Source organism: Cryptomeria japonica, unplaced genomic scaffold, assembly GCF_030272615.1.
Source record: "Cryptomeria japonica unplaced genomic scaffold, Sugi_1.0 HiC_scaffold_69, whole genome shotgun sequence".
Taxonomy (NCBI): Eukaryota; Viridiplantae; Streptophyta; class Pinopsida; order Cupressales; family Cupressaceae; genus Cryptomeria; species Cryptomeria japonica.
The window spans coordinates 302,501-325,000 of NW_026728891.1; the positions used below are offsets into that span (position 1 = coordinate 302,501).

The 22,500-nt window shown below is 57.4% G+C and overlaps 1 non-coding gene across 1 annotated transcript; it reads right to left on the reverse strand.

Moving 5' to 3' along the window:
- Window positions 1-3,366: 3,366 nt before the first annotated feature.
- On the reverse strand, window positions 3,367-3,485 carry LOC131863839 (5S ribosomal RNA). Its single transcript, XR_009362733.1, has one exon. It is a non-coding gene; the product is annotated as a 5S ribosomal RNA (ribosomal RNA).
- Between the last annotated feature and the right edge of the window lie 19,015 nt (window positions 3,486-22,500).

Genomic DNA, 22,500 nt, shown 5'->3' on the forward strand with positions numbered 1-22,500 from the left:
AGTCGGAGCCCGGTTTGCCCCGGGTGTGCACCTCGGGTGGGCACCTTGGTGCGCATGCCTTGCCTGGGCTGCGCACCAGGGCGGGCTCAAGATGGCACCCGCGTTCCTTTTTTTTCACTATCTTTCAAAACGGAAATTTTAAAATCTCATTTTTTTTTGCCTTTTTCTGGAAATTAGTGAAGGCAGCGCATCAAAGGTGCGCACCTCGCTGCCCACCACGGTGCGCAACGCCGGTGGGCACCCGGGAGTGCTTCGAAGTGTGCTCCAAGGTGCTGCGTGCACGTTGTCGGAGCCCGGTTTGCCCCGGGTGCGCACCTCGCGTGCACCTTCGTCGGGGTGGGCACCTTGGCTGGGTTTGCCCCGGCTGCGCTCCGAAGCGGGGTTATTGGAGCGCCGCCTCTTTTTTTGTCGGAGCGTTTGGTGGGGTTTCTCGCATTGGCTCTTCCGAGGCCCGGTTGCCACCCTGGCGCGCACGAAGTCGGAAGTAGGGTTAATTGCCCGGGTGCGCACCTTTGCCAGGGTGGGCACCTTACCTGGGCTGCGCACCAGGGCGGGCTCAAGATGGCACGCGCGTTCCGTTTTTTTCACTATCTTTCAAAACGGAAATTTTAAAATCTCCTTTTTTTTTTGCCTTTTCTGGAAATTAGTGAAGGCAGCGCATCAAAGGTGCGCACCTCGCTGCCCACCTTGGTGTGCTCTGAGGTGCGCACCCGGGAGCGCTACGAAGTGTGCTCCAAGGTGCGGCGTGCACGTTGTCGGAGCCCGGTTTGCCCCGGGTGCGCACCTCGCCTGCACCTTGGCCGGGGTGGGCACCTTGGCTGGGTTTGCCCAGGGTGCGCTCCGAAGCGGGGTTACTGGAGCGCCCCCTCTTTTTTTGTCAGAGCGTTTGGTGGGGTTTCTCGCATTGGCTCTTCCCAGGCCCGGTTGTTGGGTGCGCTCCCACCCTGGCGCGCGCGAAGTTGGAAGTTGGGTTAATTGCCCGGGCGCGCACCTTCGCCAGGGTGGGCACCTTGGTGCGCACACCTTGGCTGGGCTGCGCACCAGGGCGGGCTCAAGATGGCACCAGCATTCCCTTTTTCTCACTATCTTTCAAAACGGAAATTTTAAAATCTCGTTTTTTTTTTGCCTTTTATGGAAATTAGTGAAGGCATCGCATCAAAGGTGCGCACCTCGCTGCCCACCTTGGTGTGCTCCGAGGTGCCCACCACGGTGCGCAACGCCGGTGCGAACCCGGGAGCGCCCCGATGTGTGCTCCAAGGTGCGGCGTGCACGAAGTCGGACCCCGGTTTGCCCCGGGTGCGCACCTCGCGTGCACCTTGGTGCGCACACCTTGGCTGGGTTGCGCGGCCTGGTGGGCACCATGGTGCGCACCAAGGAGCGCTCCGAAGTGTGCTCCAAGGTGCGGCGTGCACGAAGTCGGAGCCCGGTTTGCCCCGGGTACGCACCTCGCGTGCACCTTCGCCGGGGTGGGCACCTCGGCTGGGTTGCGCGCCCTGGTGCGCACCAAGGAGCGCTCCGAAGTGTGCTCCAAGGTGCGGCGTGCACGAAGTCGGAGCCCGGTTTGCCCCGGGTGCGCACCTTCGCCGCGGTGCGCACCATGGCGTGCACGAAGTCGGAGCCCGGTTTGCCCCGGGTGCGCACCTCGCGTGCACCTTCGGCGGGGTTGCGCGCCCTGGTGGGCACCATGGTGCGCACCAAGGAGCGCTCCGAAGTGTGCTCCAAGGTGCGGCGTGCACGAAGTCGGAGCCCGGTTTGCCCCGGGTGCGCACCTCGCGTGCACCTTCGGCGGGGTTGCGCGCCCTGGTGGGCACCATGGTGCGCACCAAGGAGCGCTCCGAAGTGTGCTCCAAGGTGCGGCGTGCACGAAGTCGGAGCCCGGTTTGCCCCGGGTGCGCACCTCGCGTGCACCTTCGCCGCGGTGGGCACCATGGCGTGCACGAAGTCGGAGCCCGGTTTGCCCCGGGTGCGCACCTCGCGTGCACCTTCGCCGGGGTGGGCACCTCGGCTGGGTTGCGCGCCCTGGTGCGCACCAAGGAGCGCTCCGAAGTGTGCTCCAAGGTGCGGCGTGCACGAAGTCGGAGCCCGGTTTGCCCCGGGTGCGCACCTCGCGTGCACCTTCGCCAGGGTGGGCACCTCGGTGCGCACACCTTCTCAATGTTTTCTTGCCTTTTCTGGAAATTGGTGAAGGCAGCGCATCAAAGGTGCGCACCTCGGTGTGCTCCGAGGTGCGAACCCGAGAGCGCTCCGAGGTGCCCACGAAGTCGAAAGTCGGGTTAATTGCATTGTTTTCCCCGGGTGCGCTCCGAGGTGCGCAACATCGGCGCGCACCAAGGAGGGCTCCGAAGTGTGCTCCAAGGTGCGCACGATGGCGTGCACCTCTGGTGCGCACGATTCGGAGCTCGGTTTGACCGGGGTGCGCACACCTTGGCTGGGTTGCGCACCTTTTGTGCGCTCCAAGGTGCGCACGAAGTCGGAGCTCGGTTTGCCCCGGGTGCGCACCTTCGCCAGGGTGCGCACCTTGATGCGCACGCCTTGGCTGGGCTGCGCACCTTGGTGGGCGCCATGGTGCGCACCTTTCGTGCGCTCCAAGGTGCGCACGAAGTCGGAGCTCGGTTTGCCCCGGGTGCGCACCTTGGTGGGCGCCATGGTGCACTCCGAGGTGCCCAAGATTGGTGCGCACCAAGGAGCGCTCCGAAGTGCGCTCCAAGGTGCGCGCGAAGTCGAAAGTTGGGTTAATTGTCCGGTTTGCCTCGGGTGCGCACCTTGCGTGCACCTTCGCCAGGGTGGGCGCCTTGGTGCGCACACCTTGGCTGGGCTGCGCACACCTTGGCACCCGCGTTTCCTTCATTTTAAATTTTTTTTTTTTACAATCTCTCAAGTGGGAAATTCTATAATCTCAACTTTTTTTGCCTTTTCAGGAAACTTTTGAATGGAGCGCATCATTGGTGCGCTCCGAAGTGTGCTCCAAAGCTCTCTCCAGCTGCGTGCACCTGCCCCGGCCGCGCACCCGGCCCCGCCCAGCTTCGCTCACCTGTCCCGGGCGTCTGGTGCGGAACCTTAGAGTAAGAAACATCACCGTGCACCTTGGCCAACGTGCGCGACTCGACCGAGCGCGCACTGGCCGAGGTGCACACCGATTTCACCTGGGTGCGCGCGCAGCACCTCGGGCGCACCGGGGTGCGCGCACAACGCCCGGGTTGCACCGTGGCCTGTGTGCTCGGGGCGCCTCGGGTGCGCGCTCGGTGTCGCCCCCGCGCGCGCGGTAGTGCGGGCAGCGCACCCCGGCCCGGCCCGGCCCCGACGAGAACGCAAACGGGCAAAAGGTTTATTCAAATAGCATTGCGACGCCCGGCGAAAAACTAAAAAAGGGTGCAACACCGGGACTTCCCGGGAGGTCACCCATCCCAGTACTACTCCGGCCCAAGCGCGCTTAACTGCGGAGTTCTGATGGGATCCGGTGCACTAACGCTGGTATGATCGCACCCGTTATGAGCTTGTCGCAGTGTGTACTTAGCAAACCGCGACCCACGTGCGAATCCACCCCGGCCACCCACCCCCGTCGAGGTGCACACCCTCCCTCGCGAAGTGCGCCCCGTTCGCCAAGTGTGAGCCCTGCCCGGGTGCGCGCACCTTGCTAGGGCGTCGGGTGTGCACCCGGCCCGGCCTACGTGCGTGCACCTGGAGGGGGCGTCGTGTGCGTGCAGTGTCCCGTCTGCAACGCGGTGCCCACACACCACCTCGGGCGCAACGACCTGCGCTCACATGTGGGCCGAGTGCACCTTGGTGCATGTTCGGGGCGCCTCGGGTGCACGCTCGATCTTGCCCCGGTGCACCAAGGCGCTCGGTTTGCCCCGGGTGCGCACTTGGTGCAAGGTGGGCACCCAAAATAGGGATCAAGCACCAAAACACAAGTTTCGGGATGCAAAATGGGACCCAAGGACCACAAATGCGTTCCAAGACCCATGATGGGTCCACGAGAACAAAAATGTGTTCCGAGACTTAATAAACAAATATTGGGTTTTAGGAGAAGAAACATGCTCTGATGCCCAAAACGAGAATCGACCCCGAAAAGGCCACAGGCCAAAAGTGGGATGCGAGACAAAAAAAAATGGGACCCGAGGACCAAAATTGGGTTCCCAGGTCGAAGACAGGGCAACCGGACAAGAAACGACCTCTAAGGCTCGAAATGAGTCCCGACGACTAAAACTTGACAAGAAGCACCCATCAGGCACCCAACTCGACACCCATGGGATGCCGACCCACCCGGGCTTCCACCTAGCACACCTTGGCACCCACCCACCCTCGCACCCAACCTCGCACCCAACTTAGCACCTTTGAACCCACATTGGCACTCACCCTGACCCTGGCACCTTGGAACCCACATTGGCACTCACCTTGACCCTGGCACCCACCTTTGCACTCACCTTGGGACCCACCCTGGCTCCCACCTCGGCACCCACCCAGACACCCACCTTGGTTCCTTGGCACCCACCTTGGATCCTTGGCACCCACCCCGACACCCACCTTGGCACGCAACTTGGCTACTTGCCACCCACCTTGGCTCCTTGACGCCCACCCCGACAACCACCCCGTGACCTACCCTGGCTAGGGTTGGTGCACACCCACCCTGGTGCCCACCTTGGCACCCACCCTATGACCCACCTTGGCACGCACCTTAGTACCCACCCCGTTACCCACCCTAGGACCCACCCCGTGACCCACCTTGGCCAGGGTGGGTGCACCCACCCTGGTGCCCACCTTGGCACCCACCCATCCTAGCACCCAGCCTGTGACCGGGCTTGGAACCCAACCTTGCACCCGCACCCGTCTTGGCCAGTGTGGGTGCGCACCCATCCTGGCACCCACGTTGTGACACACCCTTTAACCCACGCACCCTAGCACCCACGTTGGCACCCACCTTGGAACCCAACCTAGCAACTTGGCACCCACCCCGTGACCCACCTTGGCATCCACCATAGCAGTCGCCGACTTGGCACCCACCTCGGCACCCACCTTGACACTTGTGGACCCACCTTGCCACTCACCCTAGCATCGACCCATCCTAGCACCCACCCTGGCACCTTTGCACCCTAGCACTCACCCATCCTAGCACCTAACCTGTGACCCACCTTGACACTCACCCTCGCACCCACCTTGGAACCCAACCTAGCACCCACCCACCCTGACACCAACCCTAGCACCTACCCACCCTTGCACCCACCCTGTGACCCATCTTGGCACCCACCCATCCTACCACTCAACCTATCACCCACCTTCTCACCCACCTTGGCATCCACCTTAGCACCCACCCACACTGGCACCTTGGCACCCACCTCGGGCAAGGTGGGTGCACACCCACCCTGGCACCCAATTTAGAACCCACCGAGCATGTTACCCACCTTGGCACCCACATTGCAGCCCACCCTAGTACCCACCCTATGACCCACATTGGCATCCACACCCTAGCACCCAGGCACCTCGACACCCGCCTTGACACCCACCCTAGCACTGAACCTGTGACCCACCTTGGAACTCACCCTAGAACCCACCCACCCTGTGAACCACCTTGGCATCCACCTTAGCACCCACCCACCTTGGCACCCACTCTAGCACTCACCCATCCTAACACCCAACTTGTTACCCACCTTGGCACCCGCCCTCGCGTCCACCTTGAAACCCACCCTAGCACCCACCCACGCAGGAGCCCACCTTGGCACCCAACCTAACACCCACGCATCCTGGCACCCAACTTGTGACCCACCTTGGAACCCACCCTAGTACCCACCTTTGAACCCACTATATCACCAACCCACCTTGGCACCCACCCTATGACCCTCTTTGGAATCCACCCTAGCACGCACCCACCCTGGCACCCACCATGGAGCGCACCCTAGCACCCACCCACCTCGGCACGCACCTCAACACCCACCTTGGTGTGCGCACTGCGCCAACCTCTCAAAGACCCTATGTGGTGCGCTCCAAAGTGTACACCTTTGGTGCGCTCCAAGGTGCGCACCTTTGGTGCACACCGAGGTGCACACCAAAGTGTGCACCGAGGTGAGCACCAAAGTGCACTCCAGGGTGCACACCAAGGCGTGCACCTTTGGTGCGGTCAATGCAAACGAATTCGGAAGTTGGGGTCGATGTCCTAATCGCTGCTGCAGACTACACGTATGAGAATCGGACAAATAGCTTTATATAGGGGAGGTGTTGCGTTTGATGGGTCGACTCCCCTGGTTGTGTGCACTGCACCAACTTCAAAGACCCTGTCTTGTTTAAGAAGTCAAAAGTTGGGGTGGATGTCCTAATCATTGCTGCAGTCTACGCATGTATGAGAATCAGACAAATAGCTTATATAGGGGAGGTGTTGCATTCGGTGGGTTGACTCCCCTGGTTGTGCGCACTGCGCCAACCTCAAAGACCCCGCATAGCAGAAGAAGTCGGAAGTCGGATTTTGGTGAGCACCAAGGCGTGCACCTTTGGTGCGGTCAACGCAGACGAATTCAGAAGTTGGGGTGGATGTCCTAATCGTTGTTGCAGGCTACACATGTATGAGAATCAGACAAATAGCTTATATAGGGGAGGTGTTGGGTTTGATGGGTCAACTCCCTTGGTTGTGCGCATTACGCCAACCTCAAAGACCTTGTTTTCGTTAAGAAGTCAAAAGTTGGGGTCAATGTCCTAATGGCTCCTGCAGGCTACACATGTATGAGAATCGGACAAATAGCTTATATAGGGGAGGTGTTGGGTTTGATGGGTCGACTCCCCTGGTTGTGCGCATTACGTCAACCTCAAAGACCTTGTTTTCGTTAAGAAGTCAAAAGTTGGGGTCGATGTCCTAATTGCTCCTGTAGACTACACATGTATGAGAATCAGACAAATAGCTTATATAGGGGAGGTGTTGGGTTTGATGGGTTGACTCCCCTAGTTGTTCGCATTACACCAACCTCAAAGACCTTGTTTTCGTTTAGAAGCCGAAAGTTGGGGTCGATGTCCTAATTGCTCCTGCAGGCTACGCATGTATGAGAATCAGACAAATAGCTTATATAGGGGAGGTGTTGGGTTTGATGGGTCGACTCCCCTGGTTGTGCGCATTGCGCCAACCTCAAAGACCCTGCATTGCGGATGAAGTCGAAAGTCAGAGTTTGGTGTGCTACAAGGTGTGGTCGAAGGTGCTCACCTAGGTGTGCACCTTTGGAGCACAGGAAAAGTGCCCTCCAAAAGTGCGCACCTTTGGAGTGCACAAAAGTGCCCTCCAAAAGTGCGCACCTTTGGAGCGCAGAAAAGTGCCCTCCAAAAAGTGCCCTCCAAAAGTGCGCACCTTTGGAGCGCAGAAAAGTGCCCTCCAAAAAGTGCCCTCCAAAAGTGCGCACCTTTGGAGCGCAGAAAAGTGCCCTCCAAAAAGTGCCCTCCAAAAGTGCGCACCTTTGGAGCGCAGAAAAGTGCCCTCCAAAAAGTGCCCTCCAAAAGTGCGCACCTTTGGAGCGCAGAAAAGTGCCCTCCAAAAAGTGCCCTCCAAAAGTGCGCACCTTTGGAGCGCAGAAAAGTGCCCTCCAAAAAGTGCCCTCCAAAAGTGCGCACCTTTGGAGCGCAGAAAAGTGCCCTCCAAAAAGTGCCCTCCAAAAGTGCGCACCTTTGGAGCGCAGAAAAGTGCCCTCCAAAAAGTGCCCTCCAAAAGTGCGCACCTTTGGAGCGCAGAAAAGTGCCCTCCAAAAAGTGCCCTCCAAAAGTGCGCACCTTTGGAGCGCAGAAAAGTGCCCTCCAAAAAGTGCCCTCCAAAAGTGCGCACCTTTGGAGCGCAGAAAAGTGCCCTCCAAAAAGTGCCCTCCAAAAGTGCGCACCTTTGGAGCGCAGAAAAGTGCCCTCCAAAAGTGCGCACCTTTGGAGCGCACAAAAGTGCCCTCCAAAAGTGCGCACTTTTGGTGCGCACCAAGGCGCTGGTTCGGTCGTTGCAGGCGAGTTCGGAAGTTGGGGTCGATGTCCTGAGCGGAGGTGCAAACTACACAGGTGTCGGAATCGGACAAATAGCTTATATAGGGGAGGTGTATGCTTCGATGGGTCGACTCCCCAGGTTGAGCGCACCGCGCCAACCTCAAAGACCCTACGGTATGGATGAAGTCGGAAGTTGGGTCCGATGACCGATTCGATTAGTAGGTATGCTCATGAGGTCGGAATTTGGGTCCGATGACCTGCCATGTGCAGGAAGGCGAATGTTGACACTGTGCGTTGCAAGGTGCACACCAAGGCGCTGGTGCGGTCTTTTTAGTCGAGTTCGGAAGTTGGGGTCGATGTCCTGATCGGAGGTGCAAGCTACACAGGTGTGGGAATCGGACAAATAGCTTATATAGGGGAGGTGTATGCTTCGTTGGGTCGACTCCCCGGGTTGAGCGCACCGCGCCAACCTCAAAGACCCTACGGTATGGATGAAGTCGGAAGTTGGGTCCGATGACCGATTCGATATGTAGGCATACTCGCGAGGTCGGAATTTGGGTCCGATGACCTGCCACGTGCAGGAAGGCGAATGTTGGCACTGTGCGTTGCAAGGTGCGCACCAAGGCGCTGGTTCGGTCGTTGGAGGCGAGTTCGGAAGTTGGGGTCGATGTCTTGATCGGAGGTGCAAACTACACAGGTGTGGGAATCGGACAAATAGCTTATATAGGGGAGGTGTATGCTTCGTTGGGTCGACTCCCCGGGTTGAGCGCACCGCGCCAACCTCAAAGACCCTACGGTATGGATGAAGTCGGAAGTTGGGTCCGATGACCGATTCGATATGTAGGCATACTCGCGAGGTCGGAATTTGGGTCCGATGACCTGCCATGTGCAGGAAGGCGAATGTTGGGACTGTGCGTCGCAAGGTGCGCACCAAGGCGCTGGTGCCGTCGTTGCAGTCGAGTTCGGAAGTTGGGGTCGATGTCCTGGTCAGAGGTGCAAACTACACAGGTGTGGGAATCGGACAAATAGCTTATATAGGGGAGGTGTATGCTTCGATGGGTCGACTCCCTGGGTTGAGCGCACCGCGCCAACCTCAAAGACCCTACAGTATGGATGAAGTCGGAAGTTGGGTCCGATGACCGATTCGATACGTAGGCATATTGGCGAGGTCTGAATTTGTGTCCGATGACCTGCCATGCGCAGGAAGGCGGAATTTGGGTCCGATGACCGAGTTGATGGCGTGCCATGCGCAGAAAGGCGGAATTTGGGTCCGATGACCGAGTTGATGTTGATGGCCCGCCATGCACAGGAAGGCGGAATTTGGGTCCGATGACCGATTTGAAGGCGTGCCATACGCAAAAAGGCGGAGTTTGGGTCCGATGACCGAGTTGATATTGATGGCCCGCCATGCGCAGGAAGGCGGAATTTGGGTCCGATGACCTGACATACGCATGGAGTCCGACTCGGGGGCCGATGTTCGATTCGATGACTTGCATTGTGGGTAAAGTCGGAAGTTGTGGTCTTTGACCCGATTCGATGACCAGACTTCGGCTGCTTGAGAATCGGACAAATAACTTATATAGGGGAGGTAGTGTTCTCGAGCATCCTCCCCCCGTGCCCGTTTATGTCGATTGATGCTGGTGCTCGACTGGTTGGAGCGCTCGGATGCAAAAATCTTGCACCAGGATTTATCGATTGTGATGGACACGGCAAGTCTCCTGATTGCTATGCAGGAGCTCATCGTGAATCTCTATGCGGCCTTGGTATGGACTCGACCTGCGGAATGGTTCGGCAATGGTAGTCGCTCCAACACGTCCTTGCAATGGCCACAGAGGTGATTCGACTAGAGCTCCAGTCTAGCTTTTGGGTTGCTTGGCGGACTGGTATAGCCGCGATCGAGTTCCGGCCATGAACGTTTTAGATAGCTCTTGGGCTTTCTGGGACGGAAGTCGGAAGTTTGGGCTGTTGTCCGATTTGATGACCATTCTTCGGATGTGTGAGAATCGGACAAATAACTTATATAGGGGACTGTCACGGGCTTTGGGAGTTAAGCCTGTGCGGCACCGACAAGTCCCGACCCGACTCGGATCCGTTCAAGGTCAGAGACCTTCGGCCTACGCCTCGTCCCTTCCAATATTGCGCTAAAGCGGAATGCACAATGAAAATGCAGATCGACTTGCTCCCAGAATGCATAAAAGGATACGATGCAATGCGGAATAAAATAGACAACACAACATTCAAAGGTGGGGCGAGGTGCCCATATCCTTTATTATTATCCTCAAAGATTACAATGCTGGATAGAACTCGGTATTGAGAAATACCGGTCGCCCCCAAATGGATTGCCCAGCCAGCCAATCTGACTCGGACAAGTTACAAAGAGTCCCTTCGACTCAGACTGGGATCGGCTCGCTCGAGAGGAGAACCAGTTAGCTCCTCGAGGTGCCAGATCGCCAAGTCACAAGACCCCAATGCTCGCCTGAGCAATAAAGTCCCTCGCTGCAATACTCGCACTCAGACTTGCGACGCCGAAGACTCGCATCTGTCTGCTCGTCTGCTCGCTGCCGAATGCTTGATCGCTGATGATCCTGATTCTGAATCTGCCTCCGCTTCTTGCCAAGAATGAGCATCCCGCTCATCTTATATACTGGAGGGTCGGACCCAAATAAAAGAGCCGTTGGGCGGATAGGGCCGGCCCAAAAGGAGTCCCGCCAATGGAAAATTAGCGCCCATATAGGTCCGGACTCATATGAGTTAAGTCCGCGCTAAGAAGAACATCGGCCAAGTCCCATGTCGGCCCCCGCCAAGGAAAACATATCGGCCCCGCCGATGAAATGAATTAAGTCGGCTGTGTGAAACACCAACTCCATGTCGGCTATGCAAAAGAAAGAGTTCCGATGCAAAATGGAACCCCACTAAGGCTGGACCCGATCCAAAAACTGTGCAAGTATTCTGCCCAATGCAGACCCGTTACATCCTCCCCCACTAAACTAGTGGCGGCGCCCTCGACGCCAGCACCCCTGCACAAAGCACTGGGAGGCATTGACCCAGAAATCTACTCCTGTCTGGGCGGGTTCCTCCTGGAGAGGAACTCCATGATTATCTCCTCGTCTCGCCATAACGACTCACTGCGTTCCCAGGAAGCGGAGTCGCGTCCCTGTCCTTCGAACATCACCAAGAACTCACGGATGCCGTTCTTGCCTCCTCCTCGTGTTCGCATTGCAAGGACCTGGCTGACTCTGCGGTCCGGATTGTCCAACACATTCGCCGGGCCTCTGTTCGGAATATTTCTTATCAGATCTTCGTCATCTGGACCAAAGACTTCGCCGGGTAGACGAAGCAATCTGTCCCAAAGTGGTTCATACGGCCTTGTCTCATGTTCCTCCCAGGTCCAGTGATCCACGGCCTCAGAACAACTCGCCATGATTTCCAAGGATTTCCGAGTACTCTCTTCGTCGGATAGATTGGTGCTACCTCCGATCGACATCAAGTCGCCATAACGGATTATTCCCTGTCGATCCCAAGTGGTGAAGATATCATCTTCACAAAGAGCCTCATTGAACCCGATGAAGTCTGGAAAGGTATCAATGTGTAACTGAACAGGTCCCCCTTCTTGTCTCCTGAAAGTGAGGGATGCTGAAGTGAAACTTCCTGCCTGTGCCTGTTCAGGAGAAGTGACATCGCCCTGCGATCCACCTCCTCTAGCCATGACATCCCGGGTAGGTCGGGATTCTTCTTCATCATTCGCATGCTGGTTTATCAAACGTAAGGTGCCCAATCTCATCTTGGTGCTCACCTCGGGAATGTCTTGATTCATGACTTCCCTAGCTGCGACGATCTTAACATCGTCCAAGCAGGCCAACCCCTGCGGCTCTGCTCCTACCGGCTTGCAAACAAACTTGTGTGCCAACAATTCCGCCAACTGATCCAGTTTGGCGCTGAAAGGATCTGCCTTGGCTTCTGGCTGTTCCATCCAGACCCAACGTTGCAAAGCTTCCGAACAACTTGCCACGAGCTCGGATGCACGGGGGTAGTCTTCCGATCGAAATTCTCCTCCAGAACCGAGAACTAGCAAATCTCTCAAGGAGATGACTCCGCTGTTCTCCCATCTATCCAAGATGTCTACCTCCGAGTAGATGTCTGGCAACTCGGCGGACCCTGTCAAGATCTCGAAATCCACATAAAGTCGGGCTGAGCCTCCTCTCAGTCGTCGGAACAAAAGACTGGTGGTTCGAGTGTTGGTAAGGAAGTCGTTCCCCAACGGTTCCTTTGGCTGCTTTGTTTTGTCCCGCCTAATCCTTTCGAACTCATACAGGCCAAGCAAGACATCCTTCGATGTCGTCTCGCCCCGGTTCGGTACAGTAAGAGCTGATCTCTCTATCAAAACTCTTTTCAGCAACTCAAATGTTGTCTGCTGCTTATCGCCCCATTTCCATCCGTGGTCCTTCTTCAACAGATCCGTCAAGGGGCTCGCAATCCGGGAATAGCCCGCTACAAACTTGCGATAGTAGTTAGCTAAACCAAGGAACTGTCTCACCTCATGCACATTGCGAAGCGGCTCCCAGTCTCGGATTGCCTGAAGCTTCTCCGGGTCTGGTCGGATCTGGCCATGACCAAGAATATGGCCCAGAAACGGCACTTCCTCCTGCGCAAAAGCACACTTTTCCTTCTTTGCGAACAGCTGATGTTCTCTCAACAAAGCAAACACCTCCTGAAGGTGCCGCTTGTGTTCCTCCATGTCTCGACTGTATACCAAAATGTCATCCAGATACACAACAACGCACTTGTCCAATAATGAGCGAAACACATCGTTCATCAAGGTGCTGAAGGTTGCAGGAGCGTTAGTGAGACCAAAAGGCATAACCAAGAATTCATAGCTACCATACCTCGTCGTGATCGCGGTCTTCTCCTCATCACCTGGCGCGATCCTGATCTGATAGTAACCCTGCCTCAGGTCCAACTTGGTGAACACTCTTGCATCGACCAGTCGATCAAAGCTATCCGCTATGAGAGGTAACGGATACTTGTTCTTGATGGTGAGCTTGTTCAAAGCTCGATAGTCCACACACATCCGAAGGCTTCCATCCTTCTTGCGCTGGAACAATACTGGAGCAGCATAAGGTGATCTGGAGGGACGCAAGTATCCTGCCTCAGCGAGCTCTGCCAACTGCTTCCTCAACTCTTCCATCTCTGGTGCGGAGAGTCGATAAGGAGCCTTCGCTGGTGGTCTTGCCCCTGACTCCAGTTCGATCCTGTGATCAACGTGCCTCCTCGGTGGTAACACAGCTGGGAGCTGGTCTGGCATAACATCCGCAAACTCGGACAACACATCCTGGATCGCCGAGGTGTTAGAGGGTCCTGACGACTCTCCTTCATCCCAATCTCCAATCAGTGCGGCCAAAAACAACTCCTCCCGCCTTCCCTTGCCAACCTGCTTAGCACTGAGCGCATTCAACAGGAGATCCTGTTCCACGCTCTTCATCATCGGAACCATACTTGGTCTGCTCGGATCCAATATCAGCAAACAGCTCAAGTGTGGCACCACAGCTGCTGATGCCGACCTCAAGAACTCCTGCCCGAGTATGAGATCGAACTCATTCATTCCAATGGCGATCAAATCAAGCACACCCTGCCACGACCCAACTCGGATGACTTCCTTATGGATCTCACCGCTCACCTGCTGCGCGGGTGCGGTCACCGCCTTGAACTGATTTGTAGTGGGCTCGATCTTGAGTCCAAGCTTCTTCGCTCGGCATGCGGAGATGTAGTTGTGGGTGGCACCTGAATCCACCATAGCTAGCACCTTCTTGTTGCCAAAGAAAGTCTCCACAAAACACAACTCGTGCTTATCGGCCACTTCGGTAGAATGTTGCACTGCATTCAGGAGTTGCAAGGTGCTCATTGCGGGCAACTTCTTCTCCTCGAACAACAGCGCGTTGATCCTACTCCGATCTGGACAGCTCCGTGCCCAGTGATCATCTTTGCCACAGATGAAACACCCTGGATCACGATCCTTCTTCTTCTCAGTCTGTGTGTGATCTTTCTTCTTCGGGTTGCCTTCTCCATTCGACTTCTTCGGTTTCTTCTTCCTGGGCTCGCCGTTAGGATCAGAAGGAGGTCCGCCTCCCTTCTTCTCTTTCCGGCGGAAGTTCTTCTTGTAGTCTGTTCGAGCTCCACCAAAGCCCCTAGCTGCATCGCCCTTATAATCGAGCAGCCCATCCGCAACTGTGATCGCCTCGGCCAAAGTCTGAACTTTCTGTCTCCTCAGCTCATCCTTCGCCCAGGGTTGCAGACCCTTAGTGAAGAGGAATAACTTCTCGAAGTCGCTCAACTTGGTGCATTCCAAATCCAACACCTGAAATGCCTTGACATACTCTCGAATAGTGCCAGTATGCTTGAGTTCATCGAACCTGGATCGGATGATCCAATCCGAATTCCCAGGTCGGAATTGATCATGAAGCGCTGCCTTCAAGTCAGCCCAGGACTTGATCGGTTTCACCGTCTTCCCAGCGCGTTCATCTGCCTGATGCGTTCGCCACCACAGCTTCGCACTGCCGGTAAGGTATGTTGCAATATCCTTGACCTGTGCCTCATCAGACGTCTTCGGTGCACACGACAGGTACTCCTCAACATCCCAGAAGAAATTATCAAGTGCCTTGTCATCGCGCTCACCGTCATAAGTTCCAACTCGAGTTGCCTTAGAACCATGCGTTCCTCCCTGCAACAACGAATGGAAGATCTGTTGCCCCTCTTTGAGGAAGCGGATCTCTTCCCTCAAAGACTCTATCTGTTCCGCCAGCTTCGACCACTCTGCCGTCATGCGCTCCTCGAGGTCGGACTGTTCCAGGTCCTTGAGTCGATTTTCATGGTCTTGGAGCCAATCGCGGTGCTTCGGATCTTTCCCCTTCGAAGACACCTTCGCAGCCTTACTCTCAGGTTGCACGACCTCCACTTCATGCTGACTATCTGTATCTGCCATCTCTCGATCTGCACAGCCCCGGATCTGATCCGAAGCTCTGATACCAACTGTCACGGGCTTTGGGAGTTAAGCCTGTGCGGCACCGACAAGTCCCGACCCGACTCGGATCCGTTCAAGGTCAGAGACCTTCGGCCTACGCCTCGTCCCTTCCAATATTGCGCTAAAGCGGAATGCACAATGAAAATGCAGATCGACTTGCTCCCAGAATGCATAAAAGGATACGATGCAATGCGGAATAAAATAGACAACACAACATTCAAAGGTGGGGCGAGGTGCCCATATCCTTTATTATTATCCTCAAAGATTACAATGCTGGATAGAACTCGGTATTGAGAAATACCGGTCGCCCCCAAATGGATTGCCCAGCCAGCCAATCTGACTCGGACAAGTTACAAAGAGTCCCTTCGACTCAGACTGGGATCGGCTCGCTCGAGAGGAGAACCAGTTAGCTCCTCGAGGTGCCAGATCGCCAAGTCACAAGACCCCAATGCTCGCCTGAGCAATAAAGTCCCTCGCTGCAATACTCGCACTCAGACTTGCGACGCCGAAGACTCGCATCTGTCTGCTCGTCTGCTCGCTGCCGAATGCTTGATCGCTGATGATCCTGATTCTGAATCTGCCTCCGCTTCTTGCCAAGAATGAGCATCCCGCTCATCTTATATACTGGAGGGTCGGACCCAAATAAAAGAGCCGTTGGGCGGATAGGGCCGGCCCAAAAGGAGTCCCGCCAATGGAAAATTAGCGCCCATATAGGTCCGGACTCATATGAGTTAAGTCCGCGCTAAGAAGAACATCGGCCAAGTCCCATGTCGGCCCCCGCCAAGGAAAACATATCGGCCCCGCCGATGAAATGAATTAAGTCGGCTGTGTGAAACACCAACTCCATGTCGGCTATGCAAAAGAAAGAGTTCCGATGCAAAATGGAACCCCACTAAGGCTGGACCCGATCCAAAAACTGTGCAAGTATTCTGCCCAATGCAGACCCGTTACAGGGACTGTGTTGTCTCACGCAGCCCCCTCCGTGCCCCTCTATCTCGACCGATGTTGGTGCTTGAAAGGGTTGGGATCGCTCGGATTTATAAACGTGCACCACCATTTGTCGAGTGTGAGGGACGCGGCAGGTCTCCTAAATGCTATGCGGGCGCTCTCTGAGAATCTCTATCCGGCCTCGACACAGACTAGTCTTGCTGAATGGTTTGGCACTGGTAGTCGATCCAACACGTCGTTGTTGTGGCCGCCTAGGCGATTCGATTCGAGCCCCCGTCTAGCTTTTGGGTTGCTTGGCGGATTTTGCCCTATCCGCAAGTGAGCTCGGTCCCTAAACGTTCGAGAAACCCGATTGCTATGCGCCGACTCTCTTTCTTGCGAGCCTCCATCTAGCTTTTGGGTCTCTACGGAACGGAAGTCGGAATCTGGGACCGTTGTTTGATTCGACGAGGCAGACTACGGTTGTGCGAGAATCGGACAAATAACTTATATAGGGGAGGTGTTGACTGGAGCATTCTCCCCCGTGCCCCTCTAACTCGACCAATGCTGGCGCTCGAACGGTGGTAGCGCTCGGATTTTCATTGAGCGCCAGCATTGGTCGATTTAGAGGGGCATGCGAGATTCCCGAATGCTATGCGAGGGCTCTAACGGAAATGTCTATTGGTTTCGGTATGGATGCAATTGCGAGTGGTTCGGCAAAGGTAGTCGTTCCGATGCGTCCATGTCGTGGCCAAATCGATAATTCGATTTGAGCCCTCGTATAGCATTTGGGTCTCTCGATGTGATTCCGCATTCCAGTCCCTTTGGGCACTGCTTGAGCCGCATCCCAGGGGGTTCCCTTCCCAATAATCTGCCTCGCAACCCGATTGCTATGCGGTGAGGCTCCTCGGCCGCCTCGGAACTATCTGTGTATCAGACGCATCGCGGGATAAGGGGTTGGCAACGGTAGTCGCCCCAAGCGCGTCCGATGCTTGGACCATTCCGAGGCGGCCCTGAAGCCTCTTCCGTCTAGCCGTTGGGTCCTTCTCGCCGCATCCCTCGCCTCGCACCCCGATTGCTATGCGGTGAGGCTCCTCGGCCGCCTCGGAACTATCTGTGTATCGGACGCGTCGCGGGATAAGGGGTTGTCACTGGTAGTCGCCCCAAGCGCGTCCGATGCTTGGACCATTCCGAGGCGGCCCTGAAGCCTCTTCCGTCTAGCCGTTGGGTCCTTCTCGCCGCATCCCTCGCCTCGCACCCCGATTGCTATGCGGTGAGGCTCCTCGGCCGCCTCGGAACTATCTGTGTATCGGACGCGTCGCGGGATAAGGGGTTGTCATTGGTAGTCGCCCCAAGCGCGTCCGATGCTTGGACCATTCCGAGGCGGCCCTGAAGCCTCTTCCGTCTAGCCGTTGGGTCCTTCTCGCCGCATCCCTCGCCTCGCACCCCGATTGCTATGCGGTGAGGCTCCTCGGCCGCCTCGGAACTATCTGTGTATCGGACGCGTCGCGGGATAAGGGGTTGTCACTGGTAGTCGCCCCAAGCGCGTCCGATGCTTGGACCATTCCGAGGCGGCCCTGAAGCCTCTTCCGTCTAGCCGTTGGGTCCTTCTCGCCGCATCCCTCGCCTCGCACCCCGATTGCTATGCGGTGAGGCTCCTCGGCCGCCTCGGAACTATCTGTGTATCGGACGCGTCGCGGGATAAGGGGTTGTCACTGGTAGTCGCCCCAAGCGCGTTCGATGCTTGGACCATTCCGAGGCGGCCCTGAAGCCTCTTCCGTCTAGCCGTTGGGTCCTTCTCGCCGCATCCCTCGCCTCGCACCCCGATTGCTATGCGGTGAGGCTCCTCGGCCGCCTTGGAACTATCTGTGTATCGGACGCGTCGCGGGATAAGGGGTTGTCACTGGTAGTCGCCCCAAGCGCGTCCGATGCTTGGACCATTCCGAGGCGGACCCGAAGCCTCTTCCGTCTAGCCGTTGGGTCCTTCTCGCCGCATCCTTCGCCTCGCACCCCGATTGCTATGCGGTGAGGCTCCTCGGCCGCCTCGGAACTATCTGTGTATCGGACGCGTCGCGGGATAAGGGGTTGTCACTGGTAGTCGCCCCAAGCGCGTCCGATGCTTGGACCATTCCGAGGCGGACCCGAAGCCTCTTCCGTCTAGCCGTTGGGTCCTTCTCGCCGCATCCCTCGCCTCGCACCCCGATTGCTATGCGGTGAGGCTCCTCGGCCGCCTTGGAACTATCTGTGTATCGGACGCGTCGCGGGATAAGGGGTTGTCACTGGTAGTCGCCCCAAGCGCGTCCGATGCTTGGACCATTCCGAGGCGGACCCGAAGCCTCTTCCGTCTAGCCGTTGGGTCCTTCTCGCCGCATCCCTCGCCTCGCACCCCGATTGCTATGCGGTGAGGCTCCTCGGCCGCCTTGGAACTATCTGTGTATCGGACGCGTCGCGGGATAAGGGGTTGTCACTGGTAGTCGCCCCAAGCGCGTCCGATGCTTGGACCATTCCGAGGCGGACCCGAAGCCTCTTCCGTCTAGCCGTTGGGTCCTTCTCGCCGCATCCCTCGCCTCGCACCCCGATTGCTATGCGGTGAGGCTCCTCGGCCGCCTTGGAACTATCTGTGTATCGGACGCGTCGCGGGATAAGGGGTTGTCACTGGTAGTCGCCCCAAGCGCGTCCGATGCTTGGACCATTCCGAGGCGGCCCCGAAGCCTCTTCCGTGTAGCCGTTGGGTCGTTCTCGCCGCATCCCTCGCCTCGCACCCCGATTGCTATGCGGTGAGGCTCCTCGGCCGCCTTGGAACTATCTGTGTATCGGACGCGTCGTGGGATAAGGGGTTGTCACTGGTAGTCGCCCCAAGCGCGTCCGATGCTTGGACCATTCCGAGGCGGCCCCGAAGCCTCTTCCGTGTAGCCGTTGGGTCCTTCTCGCCGCATCCCTCGCCTCGCACCCCGATTGCTATGCGGTGAGGCTCCTCGGCCGCCTTGGAACTATCTGTGTATCGGACGCGTCGCGGGATAAGGGGTTGTCACTGGTAGTCGCCCCAAGCGCGTCCGATGCTTGGACCATTCCGAGGCGGACCTGAAGCCTCTTCCCTCTAGCCGTTGGGGCTTTCTCGCCGCATCCCTCGCCTCGCACCCTGATTGCTATGCGGTGAGGCTCCTCGGCCGCCTTGGAACTATCTGTGTATCGGACGCATCGCGGGATAAGGGGTTGGCAGTGGTAGTCGCCCCAAGCGCATCCGATGCTTGGACCATTCCGAGGCGGCCCTGCAGCCTCTTCCGTCTAGCCGTTGGGGCCATCTCGCCGCATCCCCCACCTCGCACCACGATTGCTATGCGGTGAGGCTCCTTGGCCGCCTCGGAACTATCTGTGTATCGGACGCATCGCGGGATAAGGGGTTGTCACTGGTAGTCGCCCCAAGCGCGTCCGATGCTTGGACTATTCCGAGGCGGCCCTGCAGCCTCTTCCGTCTAGCCGTTGGGGCCATCTCGCTGCATCCCCCACCTCCTCGGCCGCCTCGGAACTATCTGTGTATCGGACGCATCGCGGGATAAGGGGTTGGCAGTGGTAGTCGCCCCAAGCGCGTCCGATGCTTGGACTATTCCGAGGCAGCCCTGCAGCCTCTTCCGTCTAGCCTTTGGGGCCATCTCGCCGCATCCCTCGCCTCGCACCCCGATTGCTATGCGGTGAGGCTCCTCGGCCGCCTGGGAACTATCTTCGTATCGGACGCATCGCGGGATAAGGGGTTGTCACTGGTAGTCGCCCCAAGCGCGTCCGATGCTTGGACTATTCCGAGGCGGCCCTGTGGCCTCTTCCGTCTAGCCGTTGGGGCCATCTCGCCGCATCCCCCACCTCGCACCCCGATTGCTATGCGGTGAGGCTCTTCGGCCGCCTTGGAACTATCTTCGTATCGGACGCATCGCGGGATAAGGGGTTGTCACTGGTAGTGGCCCCAAGCGCGTCCGATGCTTGGACTATTCCGAGGCGGCCCTGCAGCCTCTTCCGTCTAGCCGTTGGGGCCATCTCGCCGCATCCCCCACCTCGCACCCCGATTGCTATGCGGTGAGGCTCCTCGGCCGCCTTGGAACTATCTTCGTATCGGACGCATCGCGGGATAAGGGGTTGTCACTGGTAGTCGCCCCAAGCGCGTCCGATGCTTGGACTATTCCGACGCGGCCCTGTGGCCTCTTCCGTCTAGCCGTTGGGGCCATCTCGCCGCATCCCCCACCTCGCACCCCGATTGCTATGCGGTGAGGCTCCTCGGCCGCCTTGGAACCATCTTCGTATCGGACGCATCGCGGGATAGGGGGCTGTCACTGGTAGTCGCCCCAAGCGTGTCCGATGCTTGGACCATTCCTAGGCGGCCCTGAAGCCTCTTCCGTCTAGCCGTTGGGGCCTTCCCGCCCCATCCCTCGCCTCGCACCCCCGATTGCTATGCGGTGAGGCTCCTCGGCCGCCTTGGAACCATCTGTGTATCGGACGCATCGCGGGATAAGGGGTTGGCACTGGCAGTCGCCCCAAGCGCGTCCGATGCTTGGACCATTCCGAGGTGGCCCTGAAGCCTCTTCCGTCTAGCCGTTGGGGCCTTCCCGCCCCATCCCTCGCCTCGCACCCTGATTGATATGCGGTGAGGCTCCTCGGCCGCCTTGGAACTATCTGTGTATCGGACGCATCGCGGGATAAGGGGTTGGCACTGGTAGTCGTCCCAATCGCATCCGATGCTTGGACCATTCCGAGGCGGCCCTGCAGCCTCTTCCGTTTAGCCGTCGGGGCCTTCCCGCCGCATCCCTCGCCTCGCATCCCGATTCCTATGCGGTGAGTCTTCTCGGCCGCCGCGGAACTATACCTGTTATTGCTACTGCATCCTTCGGCTGGTAACCTCCTCTGCCGCCTTGGAACGTTCTCTTTGTCGGACGCGTCGCGGGATAAGGGGTTGGCACTGGTAGTCGCCCCAAGCGCGCCCGATGCATAGACCGCTCCGAGTCGACCTTGCTTTCAGCCTCTCACATGCATAGACCTCTCTGAGTCGACCCTGCAGCCTCTCACGTTTAGCCTTTGGAATCTCGCCTCACAACATGATTGCTATCCTTGATGCATCCCTTGCCTCGAGCCCTGATTGCTTTCTTGGCTGCATCCCTCCTCTCCTCACAGCCCGGTTGTCATCACTGCTTCATCCGTCGCTTCATGCATTCTGGCTGCTGGGCCCTTCCCACCGCACACCTCGATTGCTATCTCTTCTGCATCACACACCCCGATTGCTATCTCTGCTACATCCCTCGGCTCTCACTTCTGCATCCTTCGCCTCACACCTCGATTGCTATCAATGCTGCATCCGTAACCTCACACCCCGATTGCTATGCGGGGAGGCTCCTTGGCCGCCTTGGAAATTTCTGTGTGTCGGACGCACCGCGGGATAAGGGGTTGGCACTGGTAGTCGCCCCAAGTGCGCCCGATTCTTAGACCGCTTCGAGGTGACCTCGTAGCCTCTTTCGTCCAGGCTTCCTGCCTTCAACGCCCTTTTTACACCTCGATTGCTATGCGCGGGCTCGTTGGCGTCTATCACCTCTCTGCGAAGAGTGGCACGATGATTGTTGGGGTAAATCGTAGCAGTCCGATCTCTGGCCTTGGGCCATTGTGAGGGCTGATCGATTTCCTGTGCGCATCTCGTGTTCGCCCAGTAACAGACTCGACGACTTGTAATCGGTCTTGTTCCCGATTGTTCCTGGAGGTAGTCTTCGGAACTCTTGGATTTGACCTGTCACTCGAACTGTCCTCTTCCGAGGATGCTTGTGTGTGTGTGCTTGTGCCATTTCCTTGGCGGTATTAACGAGATATTAAAGAGCGGAGTGAGCGCCTCGCCCAGCTATGTTTGGGGCTCTCACTCCCTTACCCGGTGTGCGACCGCTTTGCACGTAGGTTGCGGAGCATCGCGACTCTTTCGATGTTTGGCGGTTGTCTTCCGGTGATGCGTTGGTCCCGAAGTGCACGTTACTAGCATTTCTGCCATTGTTCTCGATCTTTGGCACGTTCCTTCGTTGCAATTGGATATATATCTCCGTTTATACGCGCAGGCTTCTCCCGCCTATTCAGCGCTGTCCCACTCTCAGCACTCTCGTGGTCTCCTTGGCTTCTCTCTCCCGTGAGCGAGCTCTCTTCTCGAGTCTTTTCCATGTCCCATGGAGGTTGCCTTGCGAAATTCGGGCACACAAACGTGACCGGATAAGAGCGGAATTGCCTATGAGGAGAAGCTCACCTTAGGGAGCAGCAATGCCGAGTGTTTCGACAGAGGGTAGAGGGGGCGTTGTTTGGGCGGTTGCACAAAAGAGTGCTACGTTTGCACTGAAGGTTGCTTCTTCGTCTCCGACGAACTCTTCGAGGCAAAAAAGCTTGTTTACGGGGTCGAGGTGGGACTGTTCGTGCGAGTTGCGCCACCAAAAGTGCGTAGGGGGCATATACCTGGGAAATGGATGTCTCTGAGTGGCCTTACTCGGTCGCGTGCACGGTGCATTCTCTAACGGCAGGACTGTCGCGAGCATGTGCGGTTCGGATGTTTTCGGGTAAAGGGTTCCGTACGGGATGTTCTTCCCAGGCTCCTGTGAACCGAGACTCTGCATCGTCATGCT